We start from the raw sequence: 12,465 nt of genomic DNA on the forward strand, positions 1-12,465 counted from the left end.
TCTCTGCAGTGCAGATACATGAAACATAGGCCCCACAATAAATTGCATATGAACGGACAAATTAAAGTCCTCCAAAGCCAGCGAGCACTGGACATCCGTGAACCCACAGTTTTTCCTACTATTTGAACATGGGATAGAGCTGGAGGAGCAGTTTGAAGGGGAGCTCTGTTTGGCATGTCCAATGAATAAAAAATTCAAAAGCAAGTGACAGAAGGGTCAGGGGAGCAGACCAGTGTGGAGGAAGAAGCCGTGTGGGAGTAGTCAAGCATCTTAGGTATTGCTGCCTGGGACCTGGCACCCCCAGACATCTGACCAGAACCAGGTGCCATTGTGGGAGTGGTGGTGATGGCTCAGAGCAGCAGGCATGTGGGGGCCCTCTGTCCCCTGCTGATGATAAGAGGGAGGGATACAGGCCTCCACGTGACCTGTCTGTCCTTCCTATGGGACTCACCGTCTTAGTCAAGGTTTCTATTCCTGTCCTGATCATCGTGAGCATGAGCAACTTGAAGACGGATGGCTTATTTCTTCTGCGTTTGTAGGGCGTCTTTGAGGCACTCATGGAAGGAAGCTGGAGGCAGGAGCTGAAGCAAAAGGCATGGAGGAAGGCTGCTTACTGGCTTGCTCGTCATGGCTTCCTAGTCCTGCTTTTATATAGCACTCCTGACCTCCAACCTAGGGTTGGTACCACCCACAATGATGTGGGCCCCTTCACATCAACCATTAATTAAGAGAACAACCAGAGGTATTTTCCCATAGAGTTACCCAGAGGCCGAAATTCTGGGGGAATTTTCTTAATTGAGGTTCCTTCTTCCCAAGTAACTCTAGCTTGTCTCAAGTTGAAATAAAACTAGCCAGCACATCATTCTCTGAATACTTGCCATGGCTATCCCATTACATTTTCTCTGCCTGCCCTGGCTGCGCCTCTTCTCCTTGTCCTGCCTGTTCTCAGCACCACTCCCTGGAGAGTAGTGGCAGGTGTGGATGCCTGGTGAGGTCTTCCTGGAAAGGTGTCCTGGGAGAAAGATGGGTAGGAGCATCCAGGATGGGGTGTACCAGTTTCTTGGAGCTGTTTCTTCCTCCTTCCCGCATGTGCTGTCCTATCTCACGGTGCTCACACTCACGGCTCTTGGTTAATGTTGTTGTCCTGTTGGAGGAGAAGACATGGACCAACTCTTTTCAGGAATGTGTCAGGAGATCCTAGTCATCATGAGTACAACGGAACATACCTAGCCTGGGGTCCCAGGCATCCCTCCTGTCTGTCAGTCCCAAACAGAGGTGAGGACACTGAACGGCAAGGCTCCGTTCCTATGTGTGCGTGTCTCTGCATGTGTTTATACCAAACATTGCAAACCAGTGATTGTCAGAGCCCCACCATGTCCAAGTGGCCAAATGCCAAGCCTAACACCAGATAATCAGCACAGGTCACCAAGGAGCGTTTCATCCCAACCTCAAAATCTGTTGGGAAAAACCACAGTTGGGTCCTAGGTGTGGGTCCTATGCAAGTCCACCCCCACCCCTGCCACACTCTAAAGGGCTCTGGGCTGGTATACTGCTCTCCCTGTCAAATTCATAACTATATTCTTGCCAACAGACCTGAGGTTCACTTTCCACTAGACCTTGCAATTTATACAGACACTCTAAGTCATAATTTCAGTGTAGCTCATACGGGTGCTTCCTCTTGAGAAGCAATGTGGAGGCAGGGACCCTGGGACTACTGGATCCCTTGTGGCTAAGTAGGGTACTGTCAAGCTAGGCTGTGGACATTCTTGAGACAGTCCAGGAATCTCTGGACACTGTCCCTGCTTGCTACTTAACCCTTCCCAGGAGCTCAATCTGTCTCTTCCCTCATGGCCTTGTACCTGGACAACCTGCTTCCCTACAGCCATCCTTGGCAGGTATCCTGTAGCCCTGGAGATACCAGCATCAAGGCCTGGCCTTGACCTCACCAGGAGACACCACCGTCCAGAAAGAGCATTGGAGTCCCTAGCCACATGAAAACTGGGCTGGGTGGGTGCTCAGAATGTGTTGCTATCGTCGTATCTTTCTTTGTCAACAGTACCCAGCCCTCTTAATGCCTGCAGAAGAATACCATGGCTGTGGGCTGGCCTCAATTGTCCTAAGACCCTGTTCATCTAGGAAGACTTGACTCACTCTCAGAGCGATGAGTGAAAGCTTACAGACCCTTGTCCCCACAAAGCGGGATCTGGGGACAAGTAGGCTTTGTGGTGACTGCTTGTGCATTCTGTCACTGGAGACGGGGCAGTGGTCCCAAGCTCTGGCCCTCCGTGCTGTCTTTTCTTTGTGTTCTTAACATCTAGCCAGTGCTCCAGAGAACCCTGGCATGATTTCATCTAGACTCCTCTCTGAACTCAAGTTCTCCCCACTCAGCTTGAACCTCCGTACCACACGCCAACCCCCACACACCCAAGGTCCTTTGTCGCAGTGGAGCCCCCTGACTCTCTGGGTGGCCTGTACAAGTGTCCTAGTCAGGAGCTCAGCCATCCACAGGCCTGCTACAACTCACACATGGGTAAAGCAAGGCATCCACACTAATTCTGCAACTTCAATGTAACACTGATACCCAAATCACAAATACACAAGTAAAACACAAAGGGCAAAATAGCCTCCCTCACACATGACCTCTGACCCACAGGGAGAAAGGCCAGGGTGCTATGTAAGAGGAACTCTGAGTGACACAGCGTAGCTGGGTATGGAAGATGGCTTCATGTCCTCAATGCCGCCAGGAACACAGGAAGCAAAGAGAAGAACATAGATTGACTACATAGCAACAAGGGAGAGACACAAACAATAAACGTGTGTGCTTCCCCACCATCGGGGCCACCCTTTACCTCCCTGAACATCCCTAACCAGCTTCTCAGTCCTTCCTTAGAGCATCATGTCCCTTTGATGATATTACTGGATACAGGAGAAGCTGGTGCCACCTCTGGTGGCGTCTCTGGTCAAGATGGTGGAGCAGGTGCTGGGGCTAACTAGGATGTTAGTGCTTGCCACACCTTTGGTGCTGCCTCTGATACCAGTTCTCCATATGGCTCTCCCATTGGCCTGGTTGCAATTTAGGGTGCACTGATGATACCTGGCCCAGAATACAAAAGGGATCCTGGCCCAAGCATCACTAAAATCTCTGTCTTCATCGCAGGTCAGCAGCTTTGCCTTGATATTGTTCCAGTTCTATGGTCCAATCCAAGCTTCATCCCCAATACTTATCTGGGTCCTCATCTGGACCCTGGCATGTTGCTTAGTCATATCCACATTTTTCTTCTGGAAAGCATCATCCACTGCTTCCAAGAAACGAGCCTTCCACTCTCAAGGATCCTGGTTCTGGTACTGATGTGGGAAGCTGAAATTTAAAGACAGAACATCCCACATTCAGGGAGCACCTGCTGTCTGCCACACCCTCCTGTGTTAGGCATAATGAATCAAGCCCCTACTGTTCTATGCCAGAACTGGGAATCCCCCTGCTCCCAGAGCACATCGGATGACATCTATGAATTTCTGGCTAAATTCTTCATGGTCCTCTAAGAGCTTCCTTTGTGATAGGGTCACTGTATGAGCTTTCAGTCAAGGACCACAAGGCACCGAAGATCTCCTGTTCCTGTGCACTGAACCTCAGGCCCCCATCTTGCTGGTCTCATGGCAGGCTCAAAGACCGCCGAGGATCTCATACTGCAATAAGGTGATGTTGAGGAATCTGATGGTATTCCAGGTTTATTGGCGCAAGAAGAAAACATCCCTTTCTTCTAGCCAAGCAGACCTTCTACCTTGGTGATATTCCTCAGTTAGCAGAAGGGGATCTACACTGCCTCTCCCTCTCCCAACACCTCAGCATCCAAGAGTAAGAGCTTCGCGACCTCACGCCAGTGGGCTAACTCAGAATTTGGGTAGGATATTTGCTCACAGCAAAGCCACAATTTTTGCTTCTTACCACAGTGGCTCCAGATTTCTGTCGAAAGCGTAAACAGAAGAGTCATTCTTTAAGCCCTTTGCTCCGAGGACACCCGGGGGCAAGGGTCCCTGGCTAAGCCATACAGACAATGACTAGAAAGGAAGAATCTGGAGCTCTTAAATCCCTGCACTTCTCTGTGTGGACACAAGCACCCGTGACTGTGTGACTTTGTGCACTATGGCACGTACACACACTTGCCTGTGTTTGCACTTGTGCATTCTCTAAGTAGCAAAGAAAGGGTGTGCCCTGCCTTTTTTCCACTATGGAACATGCTCAGAGCCTGCAGATCTCAGAGCCCAAGTCTCCTCACATGTACGATAGGGGAATTTTGCATGTGAGTCTGCAGGGCAAGTGCTTAGTGATCTGGTGGTCTATCACACTCGGCTCCTGCAGAGTGTTCTCAGCCAATCGGGGTTCCCTTCCCCCCCAAGAATGCCCCTGAATTTCTTCTTCCCACATGCCAGCTGTGGTGGTCTGAATGAAAATGACTCCCATAGACTCATAGGGAGTGGCATTATTAGATGGTATGGTTTCATTAGAGTAGATAGGGTCTTGTTGGAGGATGTCACTAGGGGTGGACTTGGAGGTTTCAGAAGCTCAGGTGAGACCCAGTGGCTCACACTCTCTTCCTGCTGCCTGTGGATGCAGATATAGAACTCTCAGCTACCTCTCCAGCACCATGTCTGCCTGCATGCTGCCATGTTTCCCGCCATTATGATAATGGACTAATCCCCTGAACTAGGACCCAGCCCCAATAAAATGTTTTCCTTTATAAGAGTTGCCGTGGTTGTGGTGTCTCTTCACAACAATAGAGACCCTAACTGAGACACCAGCATGTATTGGGTCACCATGCATGTCCACACCAGAGGCCAGAGTTCCTACACTTTGCACTTTGACCCAGGGAAAGGTCTTCCCCACCTGACCATAACCAAGGATCCCACATGAGTGCAACAAACTCATGCAATCCTTACTTCTGCTTTACAAAGCCATCAAAATGACTTTTGTCAGATTTCAAAGAAATGGGCACTTGATTCTGAGGGCAAGCGAAGAGCATGCCAGCTGGGAGTGGCAGCGAGAGGTGTGTGCAAAGCACTTCCTGCAGGAGAGCACCTCAACAGAAGACCACACCCTCACAGCAGACGCCACATGAACGCCAGCCCAAGACACCTGACAGAAAGGATGGCCACTGCCCCCAACTCGCACTGTCTGAGATCTCATCTGGGCACAATGGTCTATGAAGGGGCTGGGAGTTCCAGGAAGCTACCCTTCTGTTGTGGTGAGACCCCTCTGCTGTCTTTCTAGCTCAGGGAACCAGAGTCCTATTTCAGACTATTCCAGTCCTGGAGCCTATTCCTCTGAGAGCACTGAGGCACAGGAACTGTCCCATTTGGGGGAGTAACTCCCCAAGGACAGCAGCAAAGAAAGTTGGGGAACAATGGTTTGACAAACGTGGATGACAGCACAGGATGGGCAGAACCCTACCAACAGGCTGAGGACTCACATTTGCCACCTCAGTTGCCATTCATGAAATGATGCCCAAAATCACCAAGAGGAAACTTGGTTCTAACCAGAGTGTCTTTGGTTCTAACGAGGAGGAGGAGGAAAAGGAGGAGGAGGACGAGGAGGAGGAGGAGTGACGCTGTCTGGACGCAGCTTCCCCCACACTGTAGCCAGCTCTCCAATAGCCTCTTTCCACAGAAGGAGAATTCTTCCCTGCCACATAAAGGGTCCTCTTTCCCATCCAAGAAAATTCATATTTCTACAACCTGAGATTGAATTGCCTCATCCCCAAGAGGGCCGAGCTGATCCACTCTTCCCTGGGTTATGCATAGTGTGGGTAAGGCAGGGAACAGGAACATCTCTGTATAGAGATGAATACTTTGTATTGGTAGGGATCTTGGTCTATCGATACAAATTTAAGGTCAATTTTGTTAAATATATATATATTTCTGCTCTTGATTAAAGTATTGTGTTTGTGCAGCTCATTTTGAAATGTAATGTATAATTAAGAAATACAGGTTAATAGTCATCTATAACAGTCAAGCTTGTATTTGTTAATTAGGTATTTAGGGATCTTGGTCTATCGATACAAATTTAAGGTCAATTTTGTTAAATATATATATATATTTCTGCTCTTGATTAAAGTATTGTGTTTGTGCAGCTCATTTCGAAATGTAATGTATAATTAAGAAATACAGGTTAATAGTCATCTATAACAGTCAAACTTGTAGTCATGTTAATTAGGTATTCTAGATGTACAGAGATATATTTCAGATGGATAGGTATTCTTAACTAACAGAATATGACATTTAAAATGTTCTAAGAACTTAGGACTTTTCATGACAATGAGACTCATCTGCTCCTGGCAGCACCAATCTGTAGTGTCTGTAGTGTAGTACTACGTGTACTACAGTCCTGTAGCGCCTCTACTATGTGTACTACGTTACCTAAGCCTGTAGCATACCACCTGCTCTACAAGAGAGTTCGAGAGTCGAGCAAGGGCCTGAAGATTCACACACACACACACACTCTCTCTCACACATACATACACAAACAGGGAATGAGAGAGAGACACACATGGGTCATCCTTGAATTCCCCAAGAATGCCCCCTTTATTGTGTTCAGGAACAGCTTATATAGTGCTCTGGCCACGCCCCAGCTCTAGGGATCTTTCAGCTGCAGGCCCACCAGAAATCACTCCCCTGCCATCAGGGTCTCGTGCTCAGAGCAGCTTTAGGCTGCTCCGAGCAGAGGAAAACAAGTTGTTTACAGGAAATTCAGGGTCTGGTGGTCCCCAGTCCCCAACACCAATGTACTTCAAGAGGATGATGGATATTGAAGAGGCTCCTTATGGAGTTGATTAGCCATTTGGGCAAGAAACTGCTCTGGCCTGGAATACTTGATGTTATGCTGTATAAATATGGACAGGCAGGACCCACAGAAAAAGGGCTGCTGAACTTGCCTAAAGGTGAAACAGTCATTCAGGGTTCCTGCTTCATGAAAGAGTCTTCCAGACATTCTGCAGGACACAGAAGAAAGTGCCTGACACCCTGCCAATATAGGCAGAACTATCTTTGAAATTTTCTGCTTCATTGAAAAGTCTTCCAGTTACTATAGGTTCTGTAGGCTGAAGGAGGATGCCCCAATGTTACAGGGCTGGGAGCAGAAACTTTGCAGAAGGCCATAAGGTGTACAAATACAGATGCAGGGTTTGTTGGTCCTGTCTGCCTCAAGATCTACATGCGAGCATCTCCACGGGAAAACTGACCTGTCAATTCTGGACCAAAGAACAAGCTGCTTTTCCTCCAAGCTATGTGTGTAGATGTGCACCTGCATGGGTGCATGCCTGCAAAACCCAAAATGCAGACAGGCCTGGGCCCAGCATGCTTCCTTTCCACCTGCAGTTGTGTGTTGTTCCGAGAGAGAGAGAGAGAGAGAGAGAGAGAGAGAGAGAGAGAGAGAGAGAGAGAGAGTTACTGGGCCCCTTAGTCCTGCACTCCTGTTTCCCTGAGAGCTTTCAGGCAGGGACAGGCCACAGCATTTCCTTTCCCTTCCTTACTTCCCCCAAAAGCAGCAGAAGAATCCCTCATGTAGACAAGAATGGATGGTCTTGTCTATTTCCTTCAGGTGGATCCCAAAGTTCTACCTGAACAGAAACCAGTGAAATCAAGCCCTATTCTGGGAATTGATGCACCCAGTCAAGCCCTGGTCAGGACATTTCTTCAGCTCCCAGTCAGGAGTCCATGCCTGGGTGAGATTCTAAGAGAAACTGGAGCAAGCAGGGACGATGAGTAGCATCTGTCTTAGGAGACAGAGACTCTCAGAGGGCAGGGGGACACTAGGGGGGACATGTTCCCGCTGCACTGCTGGTGTAGTAGAAGCTCAAGCAGTGAGGGCTAGAGGAAGCTTCTAGAGCTATGAGGCCACAGCCTGGCCAAAAGTTCTGATAGCTTGGAGTTTCTCCCCTCATTACCTGCTTTTCCAGACTGTAGGTGTGTTTGCAATGTCCTCAGGCAAGTGTTAATCATATACTCTGATGACATCCTTCAGCATGCTTGCAGGGATGGGATGACAGAATGCTCAGCAAATGCAGCTGGTCTGAGCAGGGCCTCAGAGACTCAGCGTTTTGGCCATTCCGGCTGAAGGCAGCCATTCTGAGCACCATGCTGAGAGACAGAAACCACTGCAGCATGAACAGTGGGGTACATATTTATAGAGATGTTAAAGGGATGTTTATAGAGGCACAGACTGTCTACCTGCCTGCCTGATGGGTACCTCTTTGTAGTCCTTAATCACCAGGTATTTCACCAGCTTACTTGCCTGGAGTAGGAGGAGTTACACCAGAGGAAATCAAGGCATGGGTAGCCACAGAGTGCTAGCCCATGGTGAAGGAGCAAAAAAGACAGGAGGGATAGGCTTATTACTCTTTGGCAGAGGGATGGACTTCTTGCTCTTTGGCAGAGGGATGGGGTTCTTACTGTTTGGCAGAGGGATGGGCTTCTTGCTCTTTGGCAGAGGGATGGGCTTCTTGCTCTTTGGCAGAGGGATGGGCTTCTTACTCTTTGGCAAAAGGGTCATGGTGCTCAGGGGCCGGCCCAACACTTGCCTTGATGTATCTGTGAACTTGGGGCCGCTGGGGACCTAGGTGCTAACTGAGCCCAAGGTGCCGGTGGGGGCTGAGATACCATACAGGCAAAGGGAACCAGAGCAGAATCTCTTTCTTCTTCACTGCTCTCATGTCCTTTATCAGGTGCTTGGACTATGTCAGAAATGACAGCCACATGCAGGGTTTCCAGATGCTCTATTCAAGAGGGCCCCATGCATCCCTTACCCATGCAGGCTCTTGGCCGCAAGAGAAGTACAAGCACTGACTGGTGTGCTCTCCAACCAGGCCAGAGAATAGGAGCTACATGGAGTCACCAAAACATGCTAAAAATGTGTAGTGGAGGAACATGGACACACAAGAGAAAGGCGTGAGGAGGGGAGGAGGGGGAGGGATGGGAAAGGAGAGCGGAGGAAGAAGGCAATGGGCAGGAGAAGAGAGAAAGAAAAGAGGGACGAGAGACTCCAAATGACGGGAAGTCTCTCACTCCTTTGGTTCCCTTGCCTCCCGTCCTGAGCTAGGGCTCCGCACTGTGCTGGGCGACAGTGGCGGCCCTCACACTCTAGGGTACTTGTGATTGTTTTGGCCTTGGCAGCAGCTGTGGCCACAACATTCTGAGGCTCCACCCTTCCTGTCTGAGCCAGAGCCTCCCCAGACTTGGTGGTCCCTCCCTTCCCTGGAAGGGGATGTCTGGGGCATTCTAGAAGCAGCACTGGGATTCTCCGGCATGGCCCAAGACCTCATGAACCGTGGAAAGGCCATTGCACTGATAACTTCTGACTGAGGGATATCAAAGATTTAATTCTGCTTCAGGAAGGCTGTTGAGGCTGGATAGCATCTATCTCTTTGACCCTTGGAGGCTGAGAGAAATCACAGGCCCTACTTGGCCCCTTGGCAGCAACCTCCTGGGCTAGAGGTGTTGTGGGATTGTGCAGCTGTTTCTGGTGTCCCAGGGGCAGCTGTGCCGCTATCTACTAACCCCTGGGACATCTGCAAGAAGACAAAGATTATCTTAGGGGTGTCCGCTGCCAAGGCTAAGCATCAACTCCTAGGGCCGGCTGTGGAGTCACCCGATGGCTGGTGACCCATCCGATTGAAGGACCTACAAACAGCAGCTGCAGCAACCTATGCAGCTGGGCTAGAGGCCGAGGCTATAGTGACAGCATAGGCCCTGGGGCCCCCGCCACCATCCAGGGTTTCAGAATCCAGCTGGAGTGCCTGCACCAGTGTCTGGGCCAGCATAGGGCTTTTTCAGTTCTCAGGGCTCATTCTGCCAAGTCAGAAGCCATGGGAAGTGAGGGGAGGGCCAAGCATCATGCTCCCTAGAAAACCCAGTCTTTTTCTAGCACCTAGTTTGGGGCTCTAGGAAGCTTGTGACTGCCTGGTGCCCCTAAGATCTTCCCCCATAGGGCAGGAAAGCTTTGGGGAACCTGTACAAGCCTACGCCACTCTTGCCTCCCTTGCATCTGTGCCACTAGAGCAGGGACGAAGACCAGAATGAGCAGGTGAACAAGGAACGAGGCTCACCAAAAACATCTGAAAGCTTTGACCCCAGCTACCAAAGGCTCTGGGGAGATGGATGTCAAAGCTGTTGGAGACGCCAGCACCACCAAGAACACCAAATTCTTCATAGCCATTGGATCCTTCACTTTCCCCCGGGCATGGTCTCTAGCTCCGTCCATGTCTTTAGCCTAGCAGTATTCTGGTTCCACATTGAAGCATGCCCCAGCCATCCTGAGAAGAGAGCTCAGTCTGAGAGTGAGAGCAGGGGATGATGAGGTTGAAGCAGGGCCTCTGGCGAGGTGAGGGGGCAGCATTCATCAGGTAGGTAGCTATGCAGGGCATAGGCATGACAGGACAGGAGGCTGTGTGTGAGGGGCTGGTCCATTGGTGACAAAGACTTGGCTAAGGTAATCACAGAGGAGACATGATGAAAAGGAACTTTAGAGGGGGCGTCTGGATGTCTAGATTTGATTAGTATTTGAACTGGAGGAAGCAATCACAAAAATCCTACGTGGAATGCACAGAAAGAGGGTGGGGGTGGGGCTTGAAACAGACGCAGGGGCTGGAAGAAAACACACAGGGATACAGATACCCAGATGAAGACACACACACACACACACACACACACACACATGCAGAGGCACGTGCACAGACACACAGAGTCACGCTCAACACACAGTGGATCAGTGCTCAGACAACAGGGGCAGAGGACAGCTCTGAAAACCCGGTCTCGAGGAGCCACTCTGGCCAAAGTCAGGAGGAGATACATGAAGCTAGTGGAGCGAAGGGGGACAGGAAAACTCAGCTGACTGGGTCTGAGCTGAGGCTGGGACTGAAACACTAATGGGGGCTTGGATTAAGAGGCCTGGAGAGGGAGCTTAAGTCCAAGATCTGGGTAAGCGACAAGCAGTCTGTTTGCCTGGAGTAATCTAAAGGAAGTGGGGGCTAGGAACTCAGACGCAGTTGGCTACAGGGGTTGGAGACTTGGACGCTGGCAACAGTAGGCTCAGATATTATGCCTGGATCTGAATGTCGCGTGGGAGAGCAGGCAGGGGCTTCCATCTAGACTGTGTAGTTAATGGGAGTCTAGATAACAGTGTGCTGGCCTTTTTTCAATCCAGAGGGCTGTGGGAGTGGGCAGTGTGTCTGGTTGTCCCTTTGTTCCTCCCACGGAGCGACAGGTCACCCATATCACAGTATCTGTCCCAAATGAGCAGGATTCACCTTCCAGGAGATTTAAGTTTATGTTTCGCATCCATGACTCAGACAGAGAAACTCAGTCTCACCCCAGGATGCTATATGTAATTATGCTCAGTGTGGGACCCACACCTTAGGGGCCCACTGTGCATTACCATTGGACCACGTCCAATGACTGACACTATCATGCTGTCCACTGGGCCTTCCTGGTGCCTGCAGGTCTCGCCGTGAACTACAATTGCTTGAGTATCTGCTAGGGTAAGCCGTGGGGAAGAGGGAATATTGTCCCCGCTACCCTGCACTGGAGGATTTGGGGGGAAACATGGCTATGAAAAGAAGTGATTTGGACTTTCATACCACAGGGAAAAATGGCAGGCTGCTCTGTTAGTGTTCTGCTTTAAGAAAGCAGGCCTAGAAAGCCATGAAGAGCAAGCCAGTAAGCAGCCTTCCTCCATGCCTTCTGCTTCAGCTCCTGCCTCCAGCTTCCTTCCATGAGTGCCTCAAAGGCACACTACAAACGCAGATGAAATAAGCCATCCGTCTTCAAGTTGCTCATGCTCACGATGATCAGGACAGGAATAGAAACCCTGACTAAGACGGTGAGTCCCATAGGAAGGGCAGACAGGTCACGTGGAGGCCTGCATCCCTCCCTCTCATCATCAGCAGGGGACAGAGGGCCCCCACACGCCTGCTGCTCTGAGCCATCACCACCACTCCCACAATGGCACCTGGTTCTGGTCAGATGTCTGGGGGTGCCAGGTCCCAGGCAGCAATACCTAAGATGCTTGACTACTCCCACACGGCTTCTTCCTCCACACTGGTCTGCTCCCCTGACCCTTCTGTCACTTGCTTTGGAATTTTTTATCCATTGGACATGCCAAACAGAGCTCCCCTTCAAACCGCTCCTCCAGCTCTATCCCATGTTCAAATAGTAGGAAAAACTGTGGGTTCACGGATGTCCAGTGCTCGCTGGCTTTGGAGGACTTTAATTTGTCTGTTCATATGCAATTTATTGTGGGGCCCATGTTTCATGTATCTGCACTGCAGAGAGAGGGGAGTGATCAATATCCTCCATCCTGTAGATGAGGAAAAAAAGTCCCGAGAGGGAGGCCCCTCCGTCTGATGGCCCGTAGTCAGAAGGCCTGAGAAGGAGGCCCCTCAGTCTGATGGCCCGTAGTCAGAAGGCCCAAGAAGGAGG

At 50.2% G+C, this 12,465-nt stretch overlaps 1 non-coding gene and 1 pseudogene across 1 annotated transcript; both read right to left on the reverse strand.

Annotated features, from left to right (window-relative positions):
- Window positions 1-3,895: 3,895 nt before the first annotated feature.
- Window positions 3,896-4,019, reverse strand: LOC113455811. The gene has a single exon (XR_003376767.1). It is a non-coding gene; the product is annotated as a small nucleolar RNA SNORA11 (small nucleolar RNA).
- A 4,528-nt stretch (window positions 4,020-8,547) lies between these two features.
- Window positions 8,548-10,249, reverse strand: LOC113455808 (annotated as a pseudogene).
- Between the last annotated feature and the right edge of the window lie 2,216 nt (window positions 10,250-12,465).

This window comes from Microtus ochrogaster, unplaced genomic scaffold, assembly GCF_000317375.1.
Source record: "Microtus ochrogaster isolate Prairie Vole_2 unplaced genomic scaffold, MicOch1.0 UNK131, whole genome shotgun sequence".
Classification (NCBI taxonomy): Eukaryota; Metazoa; Chordata; class Mammalia; order Rodentia; family Cricetidae; genus Microtus; species Microtus ochrogaster.